The following is a 13,680-nucleotide window of genomic DNA, read 5'->3' on the forward strand; positions in this document are numbered from 1 at the left end:
ACAAGCAGCATCGGGCAGCTTGGAGACGATTCCATGAAATGGAAGCTAACGAGATGAGGGAGGCTGAGCGTAAAAGATGAGGGACGAGCAAAACTGCAAGAAGGAGGAGGCCCATGAGGAGAAGAGGGATAGGAAGCACAAGAGGGCACGTCGGGTACGTGAGGCACGACCAGAAGCTGCAAGGAAGAGAAAGTACTCATGTTGCACTTAGTAGATTTGATGTTGTAATCATGTTGTTTACATTGCCTAAGGCATGTTTGGTTTAGAGGCGATACATGGATATGTTAGAATGATCATGTACCGTACATGACATCATGCCTGTTGCTGCTTTAATTAAAATTGTCGTGTTCAACTATCCTTATCCGACAATTCCACATATAAAACTATCTCAAAAACAATGAATGGCAATGGACTTTGAAATACTTTGGAAACACCGAATGGTGACTGATGACGCTACTCTAGCACAAACCGAAAACAGATGACAAAATCCTAAACTCAGTAGCCAGCAACCCTAGGAAGATGTCGCCTGTTGGTTGGGTGACAAAAGGTGTTGCCTGCTGGATGGGTGATATCTTCTGTGCCACATCAAGGGGCTGCCACGCTGGTATGCCACCTCAAGGTATCACCCGTTGGATAGGCAACACCTTTTTATTGCCCTTCCAACGAGCGACAGAAGGTTAGATGTGCATTTTTTTCAAACAAGCGCCTAGTTTTGCAAATTTTGAAAAAAAATAAAATCGATTGCATACAACAGTGATTTATGACAAAACAGCAGTGGCACCAAAGGGAAATTTCCACTAGTCATTGCATAGACATGGCTTATCATGTTCATGCTAAAGAGTTATGTAAAAGAATCATGAGATAGGTGATAAAAATCAATAGAGCGATAAATATCAGGTGGGATAGATGGACGACTAAGATAAGGTATACGTCCACAAGTCCATGTGGACTTGCATTTCCCATGGTGGCAGCGCTGATGCTGCAAGCTATAATGAGGGAGATGTTGGTGGCAAGGGCAACAATGAGGAAAGGTCAGTGGGTACAGTTTGAGGAGATGACAACAGGTGATGGTGGGTGGTAGGGGAGTGCATTGAGGAGGGTTATCCTCCGTCATCCTCCACGCAAACTACCACTAGTAGTCCCCAATCAATGATCTGTACAACGACCAGTTCCAACTATTGCAAGTAGATTTGCACAATCGATTGGTCAAAAATTAGTCGCATATTCATTGATCTCATTTCTCTATATACAGGAAGAATGGGTGTCTCCCCGTTGGAGAGACACTTCTTCCCAACAGGTGGGAACAACCGCCCACGACAGTTTCTTGAAGATCATCGGTTCATAACACTCCCCCTAGATCAAAAGATCATTATCTATATAAATCAAATTGAATACTCCTTTAAAACCCTATGGCAAAAATATGAGATATATAATTGTAATATGCCATCAAAAAAGAATTTAAAAATCCTATGGGAAAAATTAGGAGAAAATGATATGGCATATATATATATGCTTGTATTTGATATTGCTCATTAAAAACATTATATGAGAAATCATATTGGAAAAACTTATAAAGGAAAAGAGTTCAATATTTACAATCTAAGGATCATAACAGGTTATATATTAGGTGTTTACTTCCCCTAAACTTTGCTACTCTCAAAGTCGTCTCATACCAATTCCATAAATGGAATAATTATGCTGGTAAGCAGGGTTCAAAAATGCGACGGTTAACCCTCAAAATGCGCGGTAACCGACATTACCAGTCCGGATCAGTTTCATAATGCGCTCGGTAACCTAATTTGAATTCAAAAAATTCAAATCGATATTGACAAAACTCAAAAAACTTAGAAAAAATTCCATAAAAAACTAGAGGTAATTCTAAGACTATCTGTGAACAGAATTTTCCAAAAAAAATTGTCGCTTGCATCACCAAATAGTTGCTCAAAGATTAGGAGTTCGTAAAAAGGCCGAAAATGATTAGAAGACCAAAATGGGTTGAATGCACAGTGAAACAAGGTTCAAAAATGTGACAACTCTGCTCAAAATGTGCGGTAACTGACCTTACCAGTACGGCTCGGTTTCATAATGCGCTCGGTAACCGAATTCGAATTCAAAAAATTCAAATTGATTTTGAAAAAACTTAGAAAATTCAGAAAAAATCCATAAAAAACTAGAGGTAATTCCAAGACTATTTGTGAAAAGAATTTTCAAAACAAATGTCATTTGTATCACCAAATAGCTGCTCAAAAATTGGGAGTTCGTAAAAAGGCCGAAAATGATTAAAAGGCCGAAATGGGACGAATGCATAGTGAAATCGGCCCATTTTGGCCCAGCTCAAATGGGTAAGGGAAGTCAGCGTTCAGCTCACATTGATGCACAGCTCACTTTCCCCTCACGTTTGTCCACAGTAAAAATCAAAGAATCGTCGCCCGGTCGGCAAAATCCGCGATACTGCAGAGGAAATCTGGTGTTGACGCTTCAGTTATCGAGCGATTAGCATCAGTAACCGACCGCATCTGAGGGGTTGCCATCCGCCTTTGTAGAGCAGTGCGGAGCACCTAACGCCGAGCAATTTTTGAAGATCTTTGTTCGGTAACCGCCCATTTACTAGCGATTTTTCATGTAATTCATTTGGTAATCATTCTTAAGAGGTCGGCAGTTCGTTGTGTGGTTGATTAGGACGATTTAGTGGTTGATTCGCTCGGTTATCAACCATTTACTAGCAATTTTTCATGTAATTCGTTCGGTCATCGTTCTTAGGAGGTCGACAGATCATTGTGTGGTCAATTAGGACGATTTAATGGTTGATTCGCTCAGTTATTGCCCCCATTGCGTCGGTTTTGAGCCCAATGCGCATGGTTGTTACCTTGTACTGGCAAGGGTTGTTAATATTGGTCAAGTTAATTGCTTCTTGAGACATTAATGCATGACTAGCAACATGACATCACATGTTTATCAATTTAACCGATGAAGACACATGGTGACAAACACAGTGAACCCACAAGATTTGCAACTGTGGGCTGCTAAAGTGGTAGGTGACACACACACACGGGAAAGAGGAAGAAGCAAATGGCGCATCCAAAGAAGAGCAAGAAGATTAAGGGTAAGGGCAAAAGACAAGTGCAAATCGATGAGAGCATGGATAGTGACCCAAAGAGCCCAACTTACTAAGAATCAAATGACAGCAGCTCAAAGACAGATAGTGCTGACGATGACGGTCTGGGAGGAGATGTTCCTCCATGCCCATCCTCTGTCGTTGCTCCCGTGCAATTCACTAGTGAGAGTCAGTTTTCGCATGTCACACAAGACCAGGACCATGGTGCCGCATCCTCACAAAGGCATGTCAAACAGGATGGCCATGATGGACCACAAGATAGTGTGAGCTATTCCAGCAACTATGGCATGGAGAGTAGTTCTGGATTGTATCCATACCACTATCATGTTCCTAATGCTCAGTCAGAGCCTCCTATTCAGTGGATCTATGAGTGGCAAGATCCTGAATTTTATGCCATATTGCAAGCACAACAGTCAACCATTTCTGCATGGACGGGGCAAACTTGGACAGTGTTTATGGTAGAGTTGCTATCTACATGACAGATAATGCTCATGTCCACCGAGGAGTACAATATAGCCGAATTTAATCGCCCCCCAAGATAGTGGTTCTGAAGGTGACGATAATTCACTTTCTACAACTACTTTATTTCCATAACATGGTATTATACTAATTTTTGTCCATCTCATAGGCTGCACGTGGCGTGGATACTATGAAAACTACATTTTAAGCATCGACCATCACTTTAGTAAGTACTGATGGATGGTATGTGATTATGTTTTTAGCTTTTGTATGGACAATTCGATATATTTATTAATTTGAGGTGCTACATATGTAATGTATGCAGATATTCGATGAAACAATTATATGTTCATGCTCGTATTGCTATTAGTATCTATTTGTTTCCTTAGAAATGTCCAAAATATAGCAAAGGTCATGCAAAAAAAATGATTAAACAAAACATAGCAAATCTCATGCCATATTTGTTACTATTTTTTTCTGATTTTTTGGTGATTTTTTGTGTTTTTTATTTTCCTAGAAATTCATAGATTAGGAGTTAATCTGGTCAGTTACTGCTTCAAATCACTCAGTTTTTGACCGGTTCAGTTTATCGCAAAATCGCTCGGTAACCGATCCAATTTGACTGGTTACCGAATGGGGAATCTGGCAATTTTTTGTCTAAATTTCAAATTTGATTGAATGAATTTTTAGTGAATTTTATCCAAATTTCAAGCGGTTATCGCGATAACCGTGATTTTTTGGTAATCGCCCGTGTCCGTTTACCGTTGGCAAAACGATTTTGAAAACCTTGCTGGTAAGAACTTTGTGAGTAAATCTGTAATATTATCACATGACATCGTTTGAAAAGTATATATCTCCCTATTTTTCTATAAGTTATGAGGATAAAATAATTTTGGTTACATCCTATATGATATTGCAATTTATATAGCATGTATGCATTTATGCGATACAAGCAATATTATCTTCATAGATAATTGTAGATGATTCAAATGAATCAATACCATATGTTTTTTGTATATATGTGGTTACCCATTTTCTAAAGCCATACATATTCATGTGATGCTTCAAATAATACAATTATTTCAGAATGGTTAGTGAAAGTAGCCACAAGAGTCTGTTTTGATTCCATTAGGAGGATGTTCCACCATATAAGAATACAAAGCCTATATGTGATCTACCATTATGGGGATAAGATAAATAGCCAGTACTTTCTATATCCAACCATAGTCATGTCTTAGTTTTTCTAATACAATAAACCAAGATTCTTTGTATATTAGAAATATCTAAGGATATTCTTTACTCCAACCCAATTGCATTTGTTGGAGTTGCGCTATGTTTAGCTAGCAAGTTATCTGCAAATACAATATCAGACATGTTGCAATTTGCATGATATATTAGTGCTCCAAAGGTAGTCAGATATGGAATTTCCAGTCACAATATCTCAGCATCATTCTGAGGTCTGAATGGATCTTTATCCATATCAAGTGATTGAACAAACATGGGTATTTTGATGGATAATATATGCATATTGAATTCTTCATTATTTTATGGATATATGTAGATTAATATACAAGTGTTCCTGAGGGAATATGCTTAAGTTATAGACCTAAGAAAAAATTAATTTTACCCAAATGTTTCATCTCAAATTCTGTACTAAGATGATTGTATGTTTCTTGTGTATTTCTGATGATATTGAGATCATCTATATGCACTGAGATGATACAAAATTCAGTTGAGGATTTCTTTATAAACACATATTAGCAATCATAATTATTTGAGTAGCCATTTTGCAGAAGGAACTAATTCAGTCAATTTGTACCACATTTTATCTGACTATTTTTAAGTCATAGAGTGACTTTACGCAATATATGTTGTTATTTACTTTGGAATTTGGAACCTTAAGTCCTTCAGGGACATTCATATAGATTTTTAATCAAGTGACCAGATTTTGAACTTGATATTAAATATCAAAATGTTATTCCACTTATAACTGGAGAGTATGTTTCATCAAAAATCGATGTCAGATTTCTGCGTGAATCCTTATGCTACAAGCCTCGCTTTGTATCTCACCACCTTATTATTTTCATTCTATTTGTGGACAAAAACCCTTTGATCTGATAGGGAGGATATTTTGAAGAGTAGGTATTATATATTGGGGTAAATATCTCTTTTTTATTGAGCGAGCACAATTCTGCTATGGACATGGACTTTGGCCTAGATCCAACTAAAGTTCTTTTACAATTTTTTAGGAGAAATATTTATCGATAATTGTAGTCTTTGTATGATTCTCCAGAATCAATATAGTTTTGTGGATATATCATTTACCGCTTCTAACTCCTTATGATTTCCCACAATAATAGAGTTAGGGTGTTCCAATGTTCCAACACCTAAATTAGTGTGCAAATTTGTGTTGGATCATGGATGTTGAGCATCCATATGACTTGGATATTGAGTATCCATAAGGTGTCAATCAACTTCATATTGCTTCATATTTACTATATTGGAACTTAACTTTCATTGTTTGTGTGGATGCTTTAAAGAAGCATTATCCCTTGTGATTATACTTCTCCCCCTCTTATTTGTATTTAGGAGTTGAGTAGTTTTATCAAGTACCTTCACTCTTTCTGGCACATTGAGTGCAGGCATAGGATTTAGTGACACCCTTCATTGTCAATAAATGCATCTCGCAAATTATTGGCAATGTATTGCAACCTTATGCATCCTTGAACTTCTTGTTTAGATTCTTTAGTACGTGGATCTAAAGATTGAATGTATTTATCTAAGGATTAGATGCATGTGATATTCTAATATATTTCCTAGCATTCTTTGTGGTACATTTCATCTCCCCCTAATACTTGAAAATTGTCCTCACCAGCGTACCAAATTGTGAATATGCCCCTGTTAGGGGCTCGAGGTATTTTATAATTGACAAAAAATATATCTCATATAGGCCCCCAAGTTCTTATGAGGGTTCATTGATGTACGCTGCTGTGGTGATATCGGTATATATACAATGTAACCGAATTATCTTAGATGAAAAATACTTATTTGGTTTCACGTACTTAACTGCAACGAGAAAGACATATGATATGTAATTTTTCTTTATTGAATTAAGTCTGCGGCATGTAAGACCGCATGACCTCCAACATGAGGTTAGTAAATTGTAATTCTGAAGTAATAGTCATGCAATTAATTTAATTCTTTTGATAAGAGATTCAGCTAGACCATTTTGAGTGTGTACACATAAGGTACTTAATGCTCAAAATTAATGCCTAAGGCCATACAATAATCATTGAAGGCCCATGAAATGAATTCAACAGCATTGTCCATTTCAACGGATTTTTTCCTATGCTCAGGATAATTTGCTCTTAATTTGATAATTCGAGTAATAAATTTGTAGATGCATCTATGAGCACCATAAAATACCTTAATGGTTAAGATAATGGCTGAATATGACCACATATATGTCATTTAATGTGTTCAAGAAATTGAGTGGCCATTTTTAATTTTAATTTAAAAGGATCTTAAAATTAAATTCTTTGTAGCACATATGGTGCACGCAAAATATGAGGATTTTGGGGAGTCTTGTAGCATTGATATTGTGACCAATAGAATTGCTAATAATTTTTTTATCATCCCTAAACTAAGATGATCAAGACGATCATGCCAATTCTTGAATTTATCAATATTCTAAAAATTATCTTGAACGCAACATGTGCTACGAGATAGATGTATGCATGATACAATTTAGATGAAAATGAAGAAACTGTCTCTAGCACTTGCTTGTCATATCCGTGATTTTTTATGATGAAGAGATTTTCATCATTGTTGCCATTATGAGTTTCTATGTAGAAACTATTTTGACGGATATCTTTGAACCTCAATAGGGTACGAGTAGAATGAGGATACATGTGTGCATCCTTGATTACTTTTAAGGAAGAATAATTGTGATCATCCTGAACCAACAATCAATGAATCATGTCTAGTGATGATCATACCATTTCCTTGTCTCTTTTTAAGAGTTTGGAAATATTTGTTTCCCATGATTTTGTCTTAGTAGTACAACTGTCCACTAAATATATATTTTTCTTCTTCAGATTATTGCCCATAAAAATCTATATAGATTTAATCAAAATTAACTCATATATAGAATACGTAACAATAATATCTTTTGGAGATACAAATAATTACAAGAATTAAATTACAAATTAAGTAGCATGTAGATAGGTTTATAACAATTTATGGGGTTTTTAGGAGACTAAAAAAGGTCTCCAAACATGTCTTTGGAATTGTGTTCCACAAGCATCTTATATTTATTGACGAAGTCATCTAGCTTCTTGCTGGATCATGTTATTGTAATGCTCTTGAGGATTATATTGAGAACAACTTACTTACATATTATTTCAGGTTGTATGTTTGAAGTGAGCTTCAAACTTATCCCATTGAACTTGTGTTTCTTTTCCAATATATATGAGATATAGATCAATCAAATGCTAAGGGGTATGACATTTCTTAGTCGATGATTCGGACATCCACAATTATGACAAACTTACTAGTTGTCATTGTGGTCATTTTTCTTGAAAAATGCCATTACCCTTGTTAGATCCATGAAAATTCTGCTTAATATTGTGTTTCTACTTTCCTTTGAATCTCTTCTAGGTGTGGTATTGCTGCAATACCCTGTTAGAAGGAAGAAAAGTGGATAAAGTCTCGATCATAACCTCGTCTGAGATGGGTTGATTAGAGAAACACAATTAGGAGCAGATTTCATGAACAACAGAGTTATAATCTGCCATGAACTTAAAGTCCTAAAAATGAATGAGTGATCATTCGTATAATGATTCTTGCATAGTTACAACATTTTGCTGATTATATCGCTCTTTGAGAGATATCCAAAAACCATGTAGATCTTCTTTGATAAGGTACTAATTCTTTAGATCTGGTTGGAGGTTATGCCTTAAAAAATATAAGGCACAATCTTTGAGTTGTTCAGAGACCTTAAGGCTTGATGTTGAGATTCATTTATTGTCCATAGCCCAAGTTTGATAGTTGCTACCATCTAACATGAGTTTATTAAACTCTTTGCTGAAAATATGAGCAATGTACTAAATGAAATGACCAGTATTCAATTAATTACCATGGTAGTAAATTAAATAGCTTCAAAATGTTGTAATAATGCAAAATTTCAATTAAAGATGAGTCTCGAATAGATGTATTCTTCTATAAAAAACAGGCAACAAAGTCACTCCTAATGTTTTAGACTCCATTCATGAGGGAATATATGATTTGATAATCACTGCCAAAACTTAGGCTCTGTGCTATTAATTTTGGTTGTACATGTTGAAGGTAATCATCATATTGATATGTAACATGATGTAGACCTCATATTAATAGGCAAGAAACTCTCTGCTATGAGCACTAACTCCATCCTGTAAGTACGGGTGACACTACAGCCACAACCAATGCAATAGTCTCCATTGCCTTATGTTTACCAATGTTATAAAAGATATGAATCAAGATATTTTGCACTGATTTCTGCTATATATTTAAGAAAAAATATGAATCAAATATGAAAAAGTGATATTAGGTGTAGACCTTCTACATAGGACAGGTCTCAGACTCCATTTTTGAGGAAGTGGGTGAGATACGATCACTGTCAAATACATAAACTCTGTACATGTTAAATATTGGGTAAACACTTTGAAGGTAACCACCAATATGGTGTAGACCTTGTAGTAATGAGCAAGCAACTCGCTGCTATGACATGGACTGCGTCTAATTAAGAAGGACAACACTACAGTCGCAACCAATGGCATAGACTCTACTACTTTATGTTTTTGCCAATATAACAGAAGGTAATCACCAATATAATGAGCATTATTTTGCATTTATTTTCTGCAAATTATTTAAGCACATGTGAGGCTTAAATAAATTATAAAGGTAGGAAACATTTATTCCATTAAAGTTGCAAAGAAATGTTTGCAATGAATAAATATAAATGTGTAATGAATGCAATATATTTAATGACAGAGTATTACTGAGGTACTACAATGAATATGCAATAATACACATTATTTCATGCAATTTCTAAAGACCTAAGGGTCTAAAATGCAAGAAAACAATATAAATGATGTTATATTAAAATAGCGTGTAATTCATAGAAACCTTGAAGTGTTTTCTATAAAAATGGCATTAGCTTCCTAATTGCATGTAGTTTATTGAATCTAGAGGGTTTTTTGTAAAAATTACAACAATGACTCAGTAGATGGGCCTTTCAACCCAGCCCAGCTAGCCAGCCCATTCGGCTCGACCTATATAATCTAGAGGGAATGACGGTTAGGGTTAGGTCTCCCTTTCCTCGCCCCTCTCCCACCTTTGAGCTCCTGTAGTGGTATCTCCATGGAGGACCACTCCCGTCGCCAGGTGTGGCTGGCTTTCGCCGCCTATGATTCTCGACCGTCGGCTACCACTAAGATGGTGTGGCCTCAAGAGCCAGCTAAATGAGATGGAGCTGCCGCCTAGGGTTGATCCGTTTGTGGTCAACCCTCCGGGCCATCGGATCTAGCACCCCGTGGCCTGATTTAGCGCCACCCTTGGCCATGAGATGGAGCATTGTTGCCTTTAAGGGTGACTTGAGACATCGATCAAAGAAGAGGGTATGGTTGCCACTATTCTTGATGACCGTTGGATCCACTCCGTTAGGCTGGTCGGCGAGCATCACTGGATTTGGGTTGGTGTCTTGTAGGATGCCATCGCCAGCCTAGGGCCGATCTCCCGGTGATAGGAGGTGTGTCACCACCTCCAGGGAGGAGATCCACGATCATCATTATGTAGTTTTCCCTTGAGCACACCGCCGACCGGAAGGAGGGCCGCTGCTGCAAGGCTTCTTCATCGTCGTCGTCGACTGGGAGGAGGATCGTAGGATTACACAGCCACCTTGTCATCATCGGAGGGCTAGTGATCACCAATGGATTGGGTTGGCTGCCTTTGAGGAGGCCGATGCCTGGAAAGAGGCCATGCGGCAGGAGGACCGCTACCACCACCTCAAGGGTTGTGTGGCCGGCTGATGCGTAGATCCGATCATCGCCGGATCTAGCCATGCGAGTAGACATCGCCGGATTTTGCCATGCGAGCAGACATCGCCCTTCATGCAAAGGTAAGTGCTTCATCCAAACCAGCATGACAGTTTCTTGCAACAGCAGCACATCGGTGGGTCAATGTTGTCAGATTGGTCACGGTCCGATCCATTCCTTCCGACATCCTTTGTTGTGAGGCCGATTAGCTGTAGAGGAGAGCAAAGTGCATGATAACATATTGCAAGTAGATTTGAACACAATCAGTTACTCAAGAATTAGTTGCATATTCATTATATTGTTTCTCTTTGTACATGATAAATGGGTGTCTCCCCATCGGAGAGACACCTGTTCCCAACAGGCGGGAACAACCACCCATGGCGGTTTGTTGAAGATCATCTGTTGTAACACTAACTTCCAAGTACAATCAAACTCAAGCCAGGATGTAACATGGAAATCAAGTGCAAACGTGTATAAGTCATTGAGCTGTTCGAACATAATACTAGTAAATACTATAACTAGCACAAATTTTTTCTTTGTAACATAGACATTGTTTTTTGGTGGCGACCGCCCAACCCGCCCCTGTTGTTGGCTCCGCTTAGGACTAGACGAAAAGCTTGATGCTTGCGAGCTAGCTAAGCTCGTCTCTAAATCGGCTCGGCTTAGCTGGGTCTAAATTGTAACAAGCCAAGCAAGAGTTTTTGCTTGTTTAATTTTACAAGCTGGCTCAAGCCAGCACGTGAGCCAAATGAGCTGCTCACAAGCAAGTGGTCAGCCGAGGGCCCAGGTGCGCAGCCACGACCAACCCGGCCCAAGTGTAGAAGCGTCCAACGACCCAAGGCTCTAGGAGTTGTATGTGTGTACAACTCACGAACTCCAAGTGCAGAAGCCCTATCCTCTCCACGTTCGACTGCTCTCTTATCCGTCCCCAAGGCTACGCAGCGGTAGCGGCACGAGTTCGCACAGGCCCCATCTTTCACCATCAATCCGTCATGGATTGGCAATGGAGTGCTGAATCGAGGATCAAGCATTAGAAGAAGAGACAAGACATGGTGCCGTCTACCTTGGCACCGACAGCGCCGGCTAAGATCGTTCACAGTAGTGGTCCAACTGTCGTCAATCCATCGTCAGCCCCTTCTTCTGCCACATCTGTGGGCATGATGAGTGAATTAGCTAGTTAGCAGTCCATTGCCTTGTTTTGAAATCCAAGTAATACTTAGCTTGTAGCTGAACCTCTCGTGAATTAGATTATTGTGTGCCTGCCTAGCTGTACTTAAGCGCTCTCCTTTCCAATTCATTTATTGACAATTTGTACATAGAAATTTCAAAACCTGGAACATCGCTTGCTTTTAAAAATTTGCAACATGAGTACAATAGTGTTAGCACTTCCTGGAGTAATGCAGGAGCTGATTGCACTTCAATTTGATCTTATCAACACAGCTGTGTTATTTTTGTAGGCCTTGGATGATGCGGAGGAGAAGGCCAGCTTTGACATGGACGATGAGCTACCCGAAAGCATACCATCACCTTTATCAGCAAATGATGGAAATCAGGATAATGATGTACATGAGATGACTGGATCTCCAAAGGCACGGAGAGGAGGTAAAAGGCTAAAGGCTAGTTGTAGCGAACATGACCCTCTTAGAGCATGTAATGTAATTTTGGTGATTAATAACAACATAATTAATTTTAGTAAGTCTCATGGATGCAATACATGAAGAAATCATAGTAGCCAAGACAAAGATCGATTGAATTGGAGAAGTCTCAGAAAAATTGTTAACGCCGGATAGTCCGGCGCTTTGAAGTTCTACTCGCCAGAATGCTTTGTGCAGAGAAGGAGAAATTTGAAGAACATGCCAGATGGTTTGGCGATCAGCAAGGTGTACACGCTGGAGTGTTTCTGACAGAGAAGGAAAAAGTTGAAGAACACGTCGAATGATCCGGCACTCAGCACTGAGTATATGTCGGAGCATTTCCAAAGGATGGAGTAGATGAAACTACACGCCGGATGGTCTGGCGCTCAGAGAGATCTGCGCACCAGATGATTACGCCAGAGTGTTTCTTGCGGAGAAGGTTTCAATGGCTCGATTGGCTAAAGAGTACATGCCAGATGGTCTAGCGATAGAGATGGTGAACAGTCAGAACATCCAGTGTTCACAATGGGTTTGAGTGGATATCCAACAGCTAGTTTTTGAAGGATGTACACGCTGAATGGTCCGGTGAGTACAATCTGTTTTACACCGGATGATCCGTGTACACAAAAAAGTTGAGTCGTTGGAGCAATGGCTAGTCCATAGGGTTGAGGCTATAAATACCCCTCCACTTGGTCATTTGAAGCTGTGATTGTCCAGGGGAACCACATAGACACTTGTGAAGACATCCAAGCCACCAAAGTACTTAAAGTTATCGTCCAAGGCAATTAGCACATAGATTAGTGAGTGATTAGTGTTATTAGGCCTAGAGAGAGTTGTTGCTAGGTGCTACTACCTAGAAAGTGGATCAATGAGTGATCCTACCATGTACCTAGAGGTATGCTAGCACCTTGGGTCTTGATGGCTCAAGCTTGTTGGCCCTCCGACTTGGTTGGGAGTGGCGACAAGAAGTTTGTATGGGGACACGAAGATCCTTACCCTTGTCTTAGTTACTCAAGCTCCGAAGTGAAGATGATGGCAAGTGACCGGAAGAGAGGTCAGTGGTGAGATCTTGCCTTGGTGGCTCATCTGGCTTGACCTTACGTTGGTGGCTTGGTGGCTCAAAAGTCATGACCGAAAGAGTCTTAGCGATCAGGAGCATATTCTTGGTGGAGCTCCAATGTGAACTAGGGTGGCACTCATGCCATCGATACCACTGATTAAAAATCTCTTGTGCCGAGTTTGCTCTCTCTACCTTATTTACGTTTTCACATTACATACTTATAATTTACCTTCTTAGAGTAGGTTGCAAACCTTTTAAAGGGTATAATAGATACACTAGACAAACATAGAGCACATTTTGATAGAAATTGATATAGGTTTATCTTATGAAGTCTTTGGA

This window comes from Phragmites australis, chromosome 8 (genome assembly GCF_958298935.1).
Source record: "Phragmites australis chromosome 8, lpPhrAust1.1, whole genome shotgun sequence".
Lineage (NCBI taxonomy): Eukaryota > Viridiplantae > Streptophyta > Magnoliopsida > Poales > Poaceae > Phragmites > Phragmites australis.